The 12,677-nt window shown below is 41.9% G+C and overlaps 3 pseudogenes; all 3 read right to left on the bottom strand.

Moving 5' to 3' along the window:
• The window catches only part of LOC124974847 (probable RNA-binding protein 19), a 470,746-nt pseudogene that overhangs the window by 75,964 nt on the left and 382,105 nt on the right, over positions 1–12,677 (bottom strand).
• Positions 1–12,677, bottom strand: part of LOC124974832 (polypeptide N-acetylgalactosaminyltransferase 13-like) — a 28,718-nt pseudogene that overhangs the window by 9,090 nt on the left and 6,951 nt on the right.
• On the bottom strand, positions 1,948–2,546 carry LOC124974836 (SERTA domain-containing protein 3-like; annotated as a pseudogene).

The raw sequence follows: 12,677 nt of genomic DNA, 5'->3' as shown, positions 1-12,677 counted from the left end.
GTCCTGATCAGTGCATTAATCTCCTGATAGGGATCAAATGAGTGGTAGATAGGTAGGGTGTGGGGGAGGTGGGTCACTGGGGGTATGATTTCAGAATTTATATTTTGTCCATGGTGAGGGGAGATCTCTCTGCTTCCTAATTGTTATCTTCTGAGTTGCTTTCCTCCTCAAAGTGTTTATGCCACCATCTTCTGTCTCACTTTGGGCACAGAGAAATGGAGTTGGTCATCTATTGACTGAGACCTCTGAAACTGAGCACCAAATATAATTTTTCACTTTTAAAATTGTTTTGGTCACAGTGGTGAAAAAGCTGACTAATATATGATCTCTTTCTCTTCAAAGAGTCAAGACAAGAATCACTATGTACTTTCAGACCATGGTTGACCATGGCTAACTGAAAATGTATGTTAGTTGACTTTTCATGCTGTAATAAAATATCTGAGAAAAACAACTTGAAGGAAGAAAGTTTTTTTTTAACTCACAATTGTGGAGCTTTCATTCCATAGTTGAGTGGTTCCTTCTTTGAGGGAAGAAGTTAGATCTCAGGGGGATGCTTTTGGAGGGAATATAGAGACCTTAGTCTTTCCTTCTCTCTTTCTCTTTTCTTCCTGGTTCCCATGAGCCAAGCAGTTTTCTCCCCTATTTACTCCCACCATGATGTTCTGCCTTAATGCAAGACCAAAATCAATGGACCAACCAGCCACAGACTGAAACTTCCAAAATTGTGAGGCAAAATAAAAGTGCTTTCTCCTTTTAAGTTGGTCAACACAGGTATTTGCTATAGTAATGGAAAAGTGACTAACAGTGTTAAAATCCCCAACTTTAATTATGGATAGGTCTATTGAACTTTCCAATTTTATTATGTTTCGCATTCACATGTTTTGAACCTGTTATGTGACATACATTTGCAATTATTAGGTCTTTTGGGGAATGTGTCCATTTATCATGATATATATTTCTTTTTATTTGTGCTATATTCCCTGTTCTGAAGTCTAGTCCCTCCAGCTTTATTTTGATTAGCATTAACTTTATGTACTTTTTACATGGTCCATTTTTAAAGACATTAACAATTATGTGCAAATATTTAAATAAAATTTGTAATAATTACATATTATTTGTTTTGCATTTTTTAAGCATAAAAATCTGTCATTTGATGGATATGTTTACAGCATTTATACTTAAGAAAAATATTAATAGAATTATATTTAAATCTATTACTTTGCTAGGTTTTTGTTTTGTTTTTATCTATTCTAGTTTTTCTCCTTTTCTGCCTGATTTTGAATTAATGAAACATTGTCCATGATTTAATTTTTCCTCCTCTAAATTATTTTTTCCTTTCAAAATACTTTTATTTAAAATAAAAAAATTACAAACAATCAAAAAAAAAAAAAAGCCAACACAAACCCTGCCTTTCTTTTAAATCCCACAGCACAGAGCAGTTTGGTTTCCATCCTATTGCACATGATCTGGCCTGGTTCTGAATCAGGAGACTGCTGGGGTTGGGGTTCTGCCAAGGAAGTGGGGTTCAGCCTGAGGGAAGGAGACCAGCCCCTCCTGCTACCTCAAGGGGCAGATCCTGGGTTTCTAGAGCCACCGGCAGCACACCCCCACTGTCGCTAGGCCCTACTGTATCTTTCCTGAGGCCCCAGTGGTCACAAGGGGAGCAGGAACTGGAGCGAAAGGCAGAAGAAATGTGTGAGCGAGAGGTCAGACTCCCAGAAACAAGAGTCTCATTAAGGCATTTGGAACAGATAAATTAAGGAAGACCCGCCTTCACAGAAAGCTGGGGTAACCAGACACACACACATGCAAGTTCGTGGAACCCTGACATGGGAGGAAAGGAGCTCAGTCACTCTCTGGAGCCCCCATCAACACACTGAAGAGTCACATCCAGGGATCCAGTCCACTGAGGTTTCTGTGAGGAAGGATTCTGCCTCCACTGTAGTTTTAGGACCCCAGAATGATTTCCATGATATGATCTAGTTCATTCCATTCCCAGGACTCTGGGACACAGAAGAGGTTGTGAGGAGGTTCTGGAGGGGGGCAGCACAGGCTCCTTTTCCACTGCAGATGTGTCAATGTCCAGAAAGAAGTCACCTAGGCCAGAGTCCCCTAGGTACCGGGAGCTCAGAGCTTCCAAGAAGACTGGGTCAGGTTGTGGTAGCACTTTATTCTGGAGGCCCAGGGGAGCCCCTGGATTCTGAGGACCTTCTGTCTCCTCCATGGATGTCTCGAGCTCCCTGAGGGATAGAGCCAATGGTGGTGGACAGGGAGAAATCTTCTTCACCAAGGAAGAGGGGCTCGCGGGGCAGGGCAGGTGCTGGAGCTGGGTGAATGGCAGCCTGGAGTTACTGTAGGGTGTTGTGGATGAGGACATGCTTGCAGAGACTGGGTGCTTGGGGGCCCAGGCTGCACTGGACTTTGTCTAGGGAGATGCAGAGCAGAGCTTGCTGGCAGTTCCGCAGGCTTCCTGGACTCCAGTCCCACTTCTCGTCCTCTTCCTCTTCTTCCGAATCCAAGTGTTTCCTCTTCAGACCTCCCACCATGATGCCCTCCGCTGCCAGGTTTGTATCGACCACCTCCTGGAAAGCCTATCGTGTTGCCCTCTAAATTTTTATGTGATGTCCCAAGCTAACAATTTATAAAGTTTTAGTTTCTAATCATACACCTTCAAAATTATTATACTATTTTATGTAAAATGTAAAAACTTTAGTTTTACTTAGTTTTTACTAAAGATTAATCATCTTATGAGCAAATTAAAATGAGGAAATAGGTACTTTAAAATTTGTGTGAACTGTTGTGCCCAAAGGCTTGAGACCCCACAAGGACCACCAGAGACCACGATCAATGCAAGCAGCAAAGAGTCATTTATTAGCGAGTTCGAACCCGGTCCTCTGCGTCCTTAATCAACGACGCTAGGAGAGGCCCCGAGCCCTTGTCAGCAGGGTTTTTATAATCAAAGGCAAGCAGTTTTACAGTGTTCTTTTAATTGGTTAACATTTGAACAGCTAAACCTCCTCTGGTTGGGTCCGGCCAATCTATTTGATTTTCATTGGGTCCTGTCAGAACTGAACGGTCCTAGTGGAAGAAGGGAGGAGGGAAGGGGTGAACTATGTAGGAGATGAGTCGGGGCTAAGCCCCGCTCCCGTCCTTGACGGATAAGGTCTCCAGGCAACCGCACATTCCTCGGACAAATATCTCTTAACAACCTTGGTAAGCACAGGGGCCCAGCAGTCCTGTTTGTCCTTGAGACAGTTAGCAGCACAGATACCACCCTGCTCTCAACATCCCCCCTTTCCAAGAACATTTAGAGAGCCAATCTTGGGTCTCTATTGTTCTAATTCTTGCTGCTTAATGGGCTGATATTGGCTGAAGTTGGTGGCTCCAAAAACTGGAGCTACAGCTATGGTTATGGCCAGAACAAAAGAACAAATCAAAAGCAAGAACATAGTCACAGTCTATGGCGGCAAGGCTTGATCTTTAGCGGGTTGTCCTTAGACCTGTCCACTCTCCAGGCAGAGTCGTCTAGGGCAGGAAGCACGATGTCGGAAAGGGGTTCAGTCAACTTGGCGTGGGTGTGATGAATCCAGGAGGCGACGCCGTCGACTTTGAGAGCGGTGGGTGTAGTCAAAATGACCATGTAGGGGCCCTTCCACCGTGGTTCCAAGTTGCTCTGTCGATGTCGCTTCACTAGGACCCAATCACCCGGGTGGAAGTTGTGAGGAACAGGAGGCGGGCCTGACTCGTACAGACTTTTGAGCTTAGGCCAGACTTCTCTGTGGGCCCTCTGCAGGGCCTGGAGGGAAGATAAAAGTTCAAAATCATCTACATTTTTTTCTTTCAGTCAGATCAGGGAGTATTGGAGGCGGGGTCCCAAACATGATTTTATAAGGGGTGAGTCCCATCTTATAGGGAGAATTATGCACCCGATATAGGGCATAGGGAAGGAGAGTCACCCAGTTACCGCCAGTCTCCAGGGTTAATTTGGTTAAGGTCTCTTTTAAAGTTCTGTTCATTCTCTCTACCTGTCCTGAGCTTTGGGGTCGATAAGCACAATGCAGTTTCCAATTTGCCCCAAGTACTGAAGCCAGCCCCTGACTTACCTGTGAAGTAAACGCTGGCCCGTTGTCAGACCCTATCATCACAGGAAATCCTTACCTTGGCAGGAGGTCCTCTAAAATCTTTTTAGCCACTATCTGCGCCGTTTCCCGCTTGGTGGGGAATGCTTCAACCCATCCTGAAAAAGTATCTACAAAAACTAATAGATATTTATACCCATACCTTTCAGGTTTTACTTCAGTGAAATCAACTTCCCAATATGCCCTTGGCCTATCCCCCCTTAATCTATTTCCTGATTCCCACTTGCTATATCCTGCATTTGTTAACTTACAAACTCTGCAACTTTTGACAATCTGTTCTATCTTATTTTGCACACCTTTAATTCTAATTCCTGCTTGCAGCATCAAGTCCTGTAATTTTCTTGTCCCCATGTGGGTGGACTGGTGGAGCCTGCGCAACACTTTCTGCCCCATCAGTTCTGGAAGTATCATCCAGTTTTCAGAGTCTTTCCCCAATCCATCTAAGCATTGGGCTAGTGGTTGCTGGCGAATCCATGATAAGTCCTCTTCCGTGTAGGTTGGGTCTTTTGGGAGGGTTTGTGAGCCAGAGTCTGGGAGTTGAGCAACCGTGATCAAGTCTCTCTGGAGGGCTACTTCACGTGCCACCTTGTCTGCTAAGCAGTGCAGTTGCCCCTGGATACTGGATCAGATGGTTTTTGATGCCCAGGGCAATGTACGATAGCCAATTTCTTGGGTAACCAGAGGGCGTCTATCAGGGACACAATTTCTTCCTTGTTTTTAATAGATTTCCCCTCTGCGGTTAGCATTCCCCTTTCCCTGTAAATAGCCCCATGAATATGGGCAGTTGCAAAGGCATAACGACTGTCCATGTATACAGTCAAATTTTTTTTTTTCTCTTCCCATCGTTAGAGCCTTAGTCATGGCTATCAGTTCTGCCTTCTGGGCAGAGGTGTCTATTGGTAGAGGCTCAGCCCAAATTACCTCTGTCTCAGTCACTACTGCTGCACCCGCATACCTTTGACCCTGATGTAGAAAGCTGCTCCCATCTGTGAACCATACTGCATCTACATCAAGCAGCGGATGATCTTGCAGGTCTTCTTTAAGCCCATGAACCTGGGCTAGGATTTCCGAGCAGTCATGTATGGGTGTGTCCAGGTCAGGGTCAGGAAGCAGTGCAGCAGGGTTGAGGGCTGAGGGTGCCTAAGTCCTCATGTAGAGCTTCATCCAACAAGGTGGGAGAATTTTGAATCCCTGCGGCAATCTCGTCCAGGTAAGTTGTCCATTGATACCCTCATCAATGTCTGTCCATTTAAAGGCAAATAGCTCTTGGCTCTTTGGAGCTAGAGGCAAGCTGAAAAAGGCATCTTTTAAATCCAGCACCGTATACCATTGTCTGTAAGGAGGAAGTACACTGATTCCGACCCAGATCATGCACTCTGGAGTTCCCAAGTTGTGGTCGATTACTCGGGAGTCTGTTTCCTTCTTTTTCTGCTCTCCCTCCCTGCACTGCTACTGCTAATGCTTTGGTTATTTCCCTAGTAGCCCTAAGCTGCTTTTCCTCTGGTGCATCTCTGTTATTGAATACCCGCTGGGCTATTCTCATTAAGTCTTGAATACTTTTCCCTTCTAAATCCTCTATTTTTTGTAACTTACGCCTTATGTCCGGTGCTGCCTGGTTAACAAAGCTCGTTACTACTGCTGCCTGATTCTCTGGGGACTCTGGATTCATAGGAGTATACCGTCTAAATGCCTCCATTAATCTTTCTAAATAAGCTGAGGGTGATTCCCGTTTTTCTTGCATGACTGAATACACTTTGGCCAAATTAGTGGGTTTACGAGCTGCTGCCCGGAGACCCCCCATTAGAGTCTGGCGATAAACCCGGAGTCTCTCCCTACCTTCAGCCGTATTGTAGTCCCATAATCTCGCGGAGGCCTGGACAAGGGGAAAGAAGCATTAATTAAGTCAGGGTTTACAGTAGGTTGTCCATCGTCTCCGGGGACCAACTTTCTGGCCTCTATCTGGATTCTTTCACGTTCCTCGGTTGTGAACAGAATCCGGAGTAGCTGCTGACAGTCATCCCAAGTAGGTTGATGAGTGAACATGACACTATCTAAAAGGGAAATCAAGTCTTTAGGGTTGTCGGAAAACTTAGCATTTTGATTTTTTTGATTATATAAATCACTTGTAGAGAAGGGCCAATATTGAAGCCGGGGATTGCCAGCATTGTCTGGCGGCCCAGTTTCTCGGAGTGGCAGAGCAATTGTGGAATCTGGAGTTTCTGGTCGGGAGGGGCCGGCTGCCCGCTGGGCTCAGCTCCGCGTTCACCTTGCCAGCCCTCCCGAGCCAGTTCTTTCTTCCTCATTTCCGGCTGCAGCCGCTTCTCTCTGTTCTGCAGCCTGCAGTCCTGGGTCCTGAGGAGGAATAGGGGCTTGCATATAAGGAGGGAGGTTAACAAGAAGGGGGTCTGGATCTTCCTCGGGAGAATAGGGTGGGGAGCTGTGGGCTTTAACTTTAATGTCCATAACTTTACAGTCATTTACCCTTGTATTAAAGTACTACCACATACTATCTGTTTTGAAGGTGATGGCCTATTATCACAAGTTACCTAGGTTGTATGTTCTGGAAGCAGCTACTTCTGCAAAATAGTAACAGGCACAGTTTTACACAGTGAAATTAGCAAGAGTAAAAACATATTTAGCTTGTATAATAGTTATCTTGAATTTTGGCTGAGTTCTACATTATATACCCTGTTTGAGATCACAGTAATCTTTACAACAAACATCAAACTTTGAGCACAACTTTAAATGAGTTAAAGCCTGACTTACTTTGGAGTCATTCTAACATGTAGCAGGGTGAGGCAGAGCCTTATCTCAGGTAAGGCAGGGCTCTTCACAAGTCTTAAGTAAAATGTTCTAATCCTAAAACTAATTTTTGTCCCTTTTGCCATGACCAGCATGACCAAATTTTTAAGTTCAGTGAGGGTCAAAGGAGTATTAGAAAATAAAGGTTTATAAACACCGATTTTGAAGATTAAGCTGAGATCAGATGGAGCTCTGTTCTCTGATGGAAATGCAGATCTAAAGAGTTATGTTAGCAACATTTATACATGTCTTATTATTAGGTTAAAGGCTATGTAAGCATTATTCTTTGTTATTTTACCATGTCATTTTACCATATAGATTAAACTTTGGCTTATATCAGAACATTAGTATTTCACCTTAGGAACCACCTTAAATAGCTTTAGCTGTCTCACATACACACAACCAACTTAGTTACACACAGACTTGTTGAAACTTGCCCTTTACTTACACACAGACTTTCTTAGCACTTACTTAGACCCTCATGTGTTCCATCACACAGGCACTTTCTTACCCAGAAACATTTTTTTTTATTAAATATATTTTTAAACCCAGAACCTTTTATTTTTCTCTTTCCTATCTGTTGACCCCTTTTTGTCCACATTCTGAAACAACTCTTATGAAATTTTTGAATTTAGACAAATTACTCTGATTTAACAAGATAAAATACTTTGTGGTTTATAGTACTCTAATTGAAACACAGTGAAAGGGGAGATGGTAGCTCTAAATCCAAATCTAAGAGCTCCTTGAAGCTTAGCAGAACTGGAGGGGGAGCAGGGGGAAGTGGTAAGGGAGCAGATGGAACACTCACCCTCCGAGTTGAGGTTTTATCTGTTAGAACATAACTTTTAATAACCTTGTTTTTAGTAATGACACAAAGCAATTTTAAACTCTTTTAATTTACCAACTTATGAAAACACCAATAATGTTTAAGTATGTTACCCCATGTAATTTAAGGAGTTAAAAGTACTTGATGTTATTTAACAATGAACATTTTAACTTTGCAAATTAATCAGATGTCACCAACAAACACATTTGAGTAATCCCATACATGTTAACTCTAATTCACTTATTCTGTAAAAACCAAGATATCAGACAAGTGTCCTGAACAGTATTTGCTGTCTCTTTCCTGTTGAAGAAAAGTCCTAGAAACAATTGATATTAGACATTGTTTAACATCAACATTTCATTAGTTTGACCACCTGGAGACTTGCAAGTTATTTCTAAAGATATTTTACTTTTATTAGTTTACCCAATTTAAATTGAACCTTTTTAAATCACGTGAATAAAAGTATTTGGATCCATTTTTAAATTTTAATTTTAGGAGCGCTCAGTTTTGATGCAGACAAGACATGACACCAGACAGCACGACATATAAATAACACAAAATCAAAGGCCTTGTAACTTTATAGGTGAATCTCCATTGCAATGTAACAGATGTTCAAAAACTTTAGTTGAATAAAAAATAGAACTGATCAAAAAGAAAAAAATCATTAACCTAGGTATGCAAGATCAAAATTATGAGCTCAAAAATACAGCATTAAAGAAAAACAAAACAAAACAAGAATCCTGGAAAATGAATTAGTTATGTGTAGCAACCCAGAAGTTTAAAACAGACACCCTTTTGTTTTCTTTCTCTTATCTTCAGGTTACCCCCCTTTCCCGCTGAGACTGCTGCAGCCTACATTCCAATGCAGGCTTCAGCAAGGCCAGGCAGGGGGGAGGGAGGATCACCCAGGACTCTTTTAACCCTTTTTTTTCCTGGTTGAGAAATCAGGTTAGGTTTGAATGCAGAAAATCACAAAACATTATTTCTTACTATTTTTGAGGAATGGAGCTGCTGAGCTCTCTGCCTAGGGGGATTGGAGTAAATAAATCTCTCAGGAACAAGGAGAAGGACTGCAAAGTACCCTGCAATGAGTATCCCTAAGCCTAAGATTGGATTAACACAATGAAGAATTTAATAGAAGGCAAGAGTAAAGACCATATAGTACAATACACAAACAGACAGACACATAGCATGCTAAATCAAAAATTGGCTAGCTGGTATTTTGTAGTTTCCCAGGTGCCACACAAAGCCCAAATGGGACAAAGAGTTAACCAGATGCGGCCAGTCATCCGAAATGCAATACTGAAGCTGCTCAGAAGCAGCGCAAACTCTGCTCAGATGTGACAAATTCACCCAGAATGCAGCACAAACTGCTCAGATGTGACCAGAATGCAGCACAAGCTGCTCAGATGTGACCAGAATGCAGCACAAGCTGCTCAGAATGTGACAAATTCACCCAGAATGCAGCACAAACTGCTCAGATGTGACCAGAATGCAGCACAAGTTGCTCAGATGTGACAAATGTCACCAGATGCGACGAATCACCAGAATGCAGCACCAGCTGCTCAGATGTGACAAATGTCACCAGATGGGTCGAGGGGATGTCTCCCGAGACCCTGCTGGGGTCCTATAGCGCGTCCGCCAGGACTGTGCCAGCCCAGAACCAGAACCTGCAGGCAATTCAGACCAGAAAACACACGGCAATGCCTTACTCACCGGTGGAAGATGTCACTTATGACTCTATGATCAGGTGTCTGGGTGGGCTTGGGGATCCCGGACGAGCCCCCATATGTTGTGCCCAAAGGCTTGAGACCCCACAAGGACCACCAGAGACCACGATCAATGCAAGCAGCAAAGAGTCATTTATTAGCGAGTTCGAACCCGGTCCTCTGCGTCCTTAATCAACGACGCTAGGAGAGGCCCCGAGCCCTTGTCAGCAGGGTTTTTATAATCAAAGGCAAGCAGTTTTACAGTGTTCTTTTAATTGGTTAACATTTGAACAGCTAAACCTCCTCTGGTTGGGTCCGGCCAATCTATTTGATTTTCATTGGGTCCTGTCAGAACTGAACGGTCCTAGTGGAAGAAGGGAGGAGGGAAGGGGTGAACTATGTAGGAGATGAGTCGGGGCTAAGCCCCGCTCCCGTCCTTGACGGATAAGGTCTCCAGGCAACCGCACATTCCTCGGACAAATATCTCTTAACAACCTTGGTAAGCACAGGGGCCCAGCAGTCCTGTTTGTCCTTGAGACAGTTAGCAGCACAGATACCACCCTGCTCTCAACAGAACCTATTCAGTTCTTTATGTAGATCTAAGTTTATATCCAATAGTTTATCCTTCTGACTAAAGAAATTCCCTTAACATTCCATTTAGTTCAGCTCTTCAGGAATAGATACTCTGTTTTAGGGAATATTATTTCACCTTCATTTTGAAAGATAGTTATAATGAATATAGGGTTTTTTATTTTTAAAATTTGTTTTTAATACTACAAAAATGTTACTGGGTCTTTTATTTTGCATATTTTCTAGCTAGAGTTCTGCTCTGTTCTTGGACTTTCTGTGTAGAGTGTGTCTTCTTTCTCCAGCTCTCTTCAAGCATTTCCCTTCCTCTCTGCCTTGTTACTCTTTGAATAATATGCATATAAGAATTTTCTCTCCTTAGGAGAATTTTCTCCCCTTTGGGTTCTCTGAAATTCTGAGATTGGTGATTTCATTTTTCTTCCTTTTTTTTAAAATCCTCAACCATTTTGCTTCTGTACCTTCTCTCCTCTGATATTCTCAATGGTAAAACATATTTTGTATTGTCTACCACTTCTGACTTCTTTTAAGTACTAATTTTTCTTTCTGTGCTTACATTTAGGTTAAGTTTTCTTGTTTTGTTTTCAAGTTCACTTACATTTTTTTCTTAACTTGAATCTACAGATAAGGTTATGAAAAAGAATTCATCTCTAATGCTGTATTTTGTTTCTAACATTTCCATTAGATTATTTTTGGAACTTTCATTTATTGCTGAACTTTTAAATTATCATTTTTAGTGATGTTTTCCAATCTTTCACTAGATGTTTTTGATAAATTAGTCATCAACTTAAAATTGTTTTCCCTGAAAGTGATCTTTAAATCTGATGGTTCTGTTTTGTCTGTTAAGAAGGGGATGTTTCCTTCTTCCTTTCCCTACTCCTTCCTCTGTTCCTTCATTCCTTTCTCCCTTCTTCTGTCCCTTCCTCCCTCCATCCTTTCCTCCTTTCTTTGCCTTCATTTCAGATGCCATGTGTATAGGACGATGATATCTATAGGGTTTTGCATGAGGAAATGAGCATACCTTGCTTCTGTTGAAACAGCAGTAAATGTGTGTGTGTGTGTGTGTGTGTGTGTGTGTGTGTGTGTGCATGTGTGTACTCCTGTCTATCTTTGTCTCACTAAGGGCTTCATATTTTCTAGGTATACCTTGCAATTATAGTGAGGGTTGGGGTGTTCAGAGGGGTTTTCTCAACCTGTATATTCTAACTTTGTTTTTTGTCTTCCCAATGTGAAGGAAGGAATCTCTATTATCTTGTCCTGAATCCAAGAGTAGACTGTTGTGACTTTATGACCATATTTTTCCCTATGGAATAGACTATTTTTAGAGCAGTGTTAAATTTCAAGAAATATTAGAAAGCCTTAAGAATTGGATACATGTCTCTCTTTCACTCTCTCATGTACAACACATATATCATTTCCCCTATTATTATGATTACTGTAAAATATCTGTTAAAATTGATGAAAGAATAATGGTACTTAATGCACTCTTTTGTGGTACTTTCTGGGATTTTGACAAATGTGTGACACGAAACCCATTGTGATAGTGTCAAGAGGTATTGCATAGCCTAGTAATCCATAGGGTCTTCCTATCTCCCTTCCTCCTGTCTCCCTTCTCAAAATTCTGGCAACCATTGATATTTTTACTGTCTGCATAGTTTTGCCTTCTTTAGAATGTCCCATATTTGTAATAATACAGTATAGAGCCTTTCCATATTTGGTTCTTTGAGAAATATTCATTAAGGATTTCTCTTCATAACTTTTGATGGCTTGATAGTTCATGTTCTTTATGAACATTAATAATCCCTTGAATGACTATTCCAGTTTGCTCATTCATTCATCTGTTGAGATCTATCTTTATTGCTCATACAGACTTCAATTCAAAAACTCCTCCATCCTGAGCCTCCAGTCATTAATGAATCACATTTTGATAGTTCCCAGGTGTACAGGCAGTTGGTTCCTGCTCATAAGCTTCTGTCCTGGGAAACATGTCTCGCTCTATTCACCTGCCCCACTCCCCTCTGCAGCCCCCCTCCCCCATTCAGGACCATGTTTTGTCCTGTGACCTCTTATCTCTGATAAGAGATAAAAAGAGTTGGTGATTTTTAGTTTGCTTAGCTTTTGTTTTGAAGTCTGTTGGTGTTTTGTTGGAAGACGGGGGATTTTTTGTTATCCTGGCCCATCCACAGATTTCATAATTCCCTGTGATTATGAATTCTCATCTTTAATTCTCCTTAAAGATGAGACTTATTTCTTTCCCTCTTCCCAAGGGCAAACAAACTGCCAGGTTTTAATGACTGGTCATCTTGGGAGACAGTTTCCTGCTTCGACATTTCTGATGATGCTAAACCCATAAAAGCAGTTGATCTTTGGTCACAGAATTTCCTGTTCCTTTTGTATGTTTAAAGTGATTTTTCTTTCATCTCCCAGAAACTATGGATATTTATTTGCATCTTTAGCTTGACAAAATTTTCTGTTTCTCCTCTTGAGGCTTAAGTTGTTTGCTGTATATAGGAGAAGAGCAGGGGAGGATGGGCTTCATGCCTTTCTGACAAGGTTGGTTAATCGTTACAGGAGACTTCTCTGGATCACAGATCTGCTTCCTAATGTTCTCATGAG

The sequence above is a fragment of the Sciurus carolinensis genome, unplaced genomic scaffold (assembly GCF_902686445.1).
Source record: "Sciurus carolinensis unplaced genomic scaffold, mSciCar1.2, whole genome shotgun sequence".
Lineage (NCBI taxonomy): Eukaryota > Metazoa > Chordata > Mammalia > Rodentia > Sciuridae > Sciurus > Sciurus carolinensis.
The sequence above is the reverse complement of the archived record's forward strand: the minus strand, read 5'-3'. Positions and strand labels throughout refer to the sequence as shown.